The sequence below is a fragment of the Elephas maximus genome, chromosome 4, assembly GCF_024166365.1.
Source record: "Elephas maximus indicus isolate mEleMax1 chromosome 4, mEleMax1 primary haplotype, whole genome shotgun sequence".
NCBI classification, from domain to species: Eukaryota; Metazoa; Chordata; class Mammalia; order Proboscidea; family Elephantidae; genus Elephas; species Elephas maximus.
Window position 1 is genome coordinate 5749778 of NC_064822.1, and position 4435 is coordinate 5754212.

Genomic DNA, 4435 nt, shown 5'->3' on the forward strand with positions numbered 1-4435 from the left:
AGGCAACGTTTATCCTTTCTGTATTCAATTTTTTTGTGTGTGTGTCATTTTCAGAATCAGGGTTATCATATCTACTTCCGGGTTTGTTGCAACAGTTTGATAAAATAACATATATGAAAGGATCTAGCCCTAGGATGAGCATATATTGGACTCAATAAATGCCTGTTCGCTTTTTTCTTTCCTCCAATTGCATTCTTAAAAATATTACATTTCATGTATTTTTATTTTTAAGGTCTATTTGGCCCTTCAGCAACTGCTTTTCAGGAAGCCTGGTTACTCGGTAGGCATAATTTAAAAAAGTACTTTCTAAGATATGCTAGTCAAAATTCCTAGATTTCCTTAAAAGTTACATTTCTCCTTGTGTTAAAAAATAATGATACCCCCTAACACACCCAGATATTTTTGTGAAGCTGAGAAAAGTGAAGTATGTGCTCACAAAGCAGCCTGCAACCACTAATGTCCTTATGAATATCCCACTTTGTCTGGTGTTCGTACACGTAGGATTATTTATCACCCTGAGTCACTCTGTGCTCTGCTCCACAGGCGGTTCTCTCTCAGTGCCAGCGTTCAGAGTCGTATTAGGACGTTCGCTGAACAAAGAGGAATGGCGTAGAAAGCACACGTCAACGGTAAGTATGTAGACCCTGTATTCGTCCTGAGGGTTCTTCTGCTCCTTTAATTTTAAACGCTCACTTCCCTCACTCAGGTCTCCCGTTGCTAGATTCCTCTCTGGGTTCTATCTCTCTGTTTGGAACGCGCAGCCTCCTGGAGTTCCTGGAACTCTTCCGGATGTGTCGGTTTGGGTCTCCTCCAAGCCCTTCGCTGAAGGCAGAAGCATCGCTCACTTCCACAGCGTGGGACCCTGGAAATGAGGCGTAAGGGCGTCTTGGCGGTGAGTGGAAAACGCTCATTCAGGTTCAACCTACTGCAGCTAGTCATGCCTTCGTAGCTGCTGGGCGCATTTCTTGGCTCCTTCTGCTTCATGAGAAAAAGGTTGGGGGGCAGGGGAAAATGGTTTCTCTGTGGAGAATTCCCCGAGTGGAGCCAACATTTCTTTCGGAAATATATCCAAGGACTCTTACCAGAACTCCCCTAAGCAACATTTGCCAGGAATTTTTTTTATGTTAATAAATTCAAGCCTGGCTGTCTAATATATGCTCACTTTCCATTTTATATTAATTTCTTTGTCTTTCAGACTTGGCACAAAAGGTATTTTCCTCATCTGGAATAATTTATCCCAGCTAATCCATTTTTTTTTTAATCCATACCCCTCATGTCCTGTAAAATGTAGCTGCAACTCACTTCCTTCAGGGATTTTTCCCTGGCTAAAAAAAAAAAAAAAAAAGTCTCTGTGCTATGTAGCAATGTCCATTTTACAAGAGATGGATTCCTGAAGCATTTGCAAATTATTTTCTTTATAAGAAACCCATTGCTGTTGAGTTGATACTAACTCATACTGACCCTGTAGGGCAGAGTAGAACTGCCCCATAGGGGTTCCAAGGCTGTAATCTTTACAGAACCAGACTGCCACACCTTCTCATGCTTTAACCACAGCGGCAAAAAAAAAAAAAAAAAAGTTCTTTATAGATAGAACAATACAGCACTTTAATGTATGGAAAGCTCTTGACTTACAAAAACTCTAACAAATTACTCTATAATGGGAATAATTACCTTGAATTTCTCTGCTGTATGAGAAAATATGGTGGCATGATGATTAAGAGCTCAGCTGCTAACCAAAAGGTTGGCAGTTCCAATCTATTATCCACTACTTGAAAACCCTATGGGGCAGTTCTGTTCTGTCGTTTAGGGTCCTTTGAGTTGAAATTGCCTTGACGGCAATGGGTTGGTTTGGTTTCGTTTTGCTTTTATATATATATACATACACACACATATGTGTATATATATAAAATATGTATGTTGTTAGTTGTCATAGAGTTGATTTCTGACTCATGGTAACCCCATGTGTGCAGAGTAGAGCTGCTTCATAGGTTTTCAAGGCTGTGACCTTTTGGAATTAAATCGCCAGGCCAGCCTTCCGAAGTGCCTCTGTAGATGTTTGAATCACTAATCTTTCAGCTAGTAGTCGAGTGCTTAACTGTTTGCACCATCCAGTTGCCTAAATATATGTATATATATTAAAGTTAATATTAATTTTAAAATTAATTAGTAGTACTTGTGTTCAATTTCCTTGGAAACTCTATCAGGCAGTTCTACCCTGTCCTATAGGGTCACTATGTAATAAAAAAATATGTAAATGCTGCTTTGTAAATGTTTTGGTTGTGATATGTGACTAAGGGCAGAACTCTAGTACACTTTTTGTGTTCCTCAAGAGCAGCTAGCACAGTGCTCAGCCTACAGTGGGCATTGAATTCCGCCATTTTTTTTTTTTAATCAATGATTGTTTTTTACCTTGATTTCTAAGTAAACCATGGAGGTTAAACCAAAACCAAACCCAATGCTTTCAAGCTGATCCCAATTCACGGTGGCCCCACATTTACAGAATAGATTTGCTCCATAGGGTTTTCTTGGCTACAGCCTTTTTGGAAGCAGGTCACTAAGTGTTTCTTCTATGGTGCTGCTGGGTGGGTTCAAACTGCCAACCTTTAACTTAATAGTCAAGCACAAACCGTTTGCGCCACTTAGGAACTTAATTGGAGGTTAGAGATTAATTTTTTTATTTGCTTTCTTTCTTAACAGCTTTATAGAAGTACGATTGATATACAAGCTGCCAGGAAGTATATAATTTTATAAGTTTTGATATATAAATACATATCAATCACATATTAGAAAACAAAAATCCTCACAGATGGACCAATAAGCAACATCACGATAAATGGAGAAAAGATTGAGATTGTCAAGGATTTCATTTTACTTGAATCCACAGTCAACATTCATGGAAGCAGCAGTCAAGAAATTAAAAAATGCATTGTACTGGGCAAATCAGCTGCAAAAGACCTCTTTATAGTGTTGAAAAGCAAAGATGTCACTTTGAGGACTAAGGTGCACCTGACCCAATCCATGGTGTTTTCAATTGCCTCATATGAAGAATTGATGCCCTTGAATTATGGTGTTGGAGAAGAATACTGAATATACCATGGACTGCCAAAAGAACGAACAAATCTGTCTTGGAAGAAGTACAACCAGAATGCTCCTTGGAAGCAAGGATTGCAAGACTATGTCTCACATACTTTGGACATGTTTTCAGAAGGGATCAGTCCCTGGAGAAGGACATCATGCTTGGTAGAGGGTCAGCGAAAAAGACAAAGACCTTCAACAGGATGGATTAACACAGCGGCAGCAACAATGGGCTGAAGCATGGCAACAATTGTGAGATCAGCACAGGACTGGGCAGTGTTTTGTTCAGTTGTGCATAGGGTCGCTATGAATTGGAACCAACTCGATGGCACCTAACAACAACAACAATAATTCCATATTCGTGAAACCATCATAATTAAGATAATAAATATTTTTATCACTTCAAAAGTTTCCTGTGCCCTTTTGTAATATCCCTCTTCACCCCCCCATCTTTGGCCTTTTCCCTCATTCCTAGGCAACCATTGAACTGCTTTCTGTAACTTCAGATTAGTTTGCATTATCTAGAATTTTAAATAAATGGAATCATACAGTGTGTGCTATTTTTAGTTTGCCTTGTTTCACACGGCATTTAGAAATAAAGTTGCTATGAATATTCATGAACAAGTCTTTGCATGGACATATACTATCAATTCTTTTAGATACATACCTACAAGCGGAATGGCTGAATCATATGGTATGTATGCTTAACTTTTAGAGAAACTGCTAAAACCTGGTTGTATCACTTTATATCCCATTAGAAATATATGAGCAATCCAAATATTCCTCATCCTTACCACACTTGCTGTAGTCGGTCTTAAAACTTTAGTTATTTTAAATGATGTTTAGTAGTATCTCATTGTGGGTTTTTCTAAAAAAAATTTTTTATTATGTTTTACGAGAAGTTTTACAACACAAATTAGTTTCCCATTCAAAAATTTATACACATTTTTTTGTGTGACATCGGTTGCAATTCCCACAATACATCAGCACTCTCTCCCTTTCCCTTCACACCAGTCCAGTCATCTAATTCTTCTGGGCTCAGGCTGGTGGAGGCTGTGGTTCATGTGGTCCATTAGTCCTTTGGACTGATATTACCTTGTATCTTTGGGTTTTTTCATTCTCCTTTGCTCCAAACCTGAGGCGGCCAATAGATGGATCTTAGACGACCGCTCAAAAGCTTTTTTAATTTTATTTATTATTTTTATTGTGCTTTAAGTGAAAGTTTACAAATCGAGTCAGTTTCTCACACAAAAACCCATATACACCTTGCTACAAACTCCCAATTACTCTCCCCCTAATGAGACAGCCCGCTCCCTACCTCCACTCTCTCTTTTTGTGTCCATTTCACCAGCTTCTAACC

The 4435-nt window shown here is 38.7% G+C and overlaps 1 long non-coding RNA gene across 1 annotated transcript; it reads left to right on the forward strand.

Moving 5' to 3' along the window:
• Positions 1-562: 562 nt before the first annotated feature.
• On the forward strand, positions 563-3431 carry LOC126074854 (uncharacterized). Its single transcript, XR_007517029.1, has 3 exons — positions 563-629; positions 707-892; positions 2698-3431. It is a non-coding gene; the product is annotated as an uncharacterized LOC126074854 (long non-coding RNA).
• The last annotated feature ends 1004 nt before the right edge of the window (positions 3432-4435 follow it).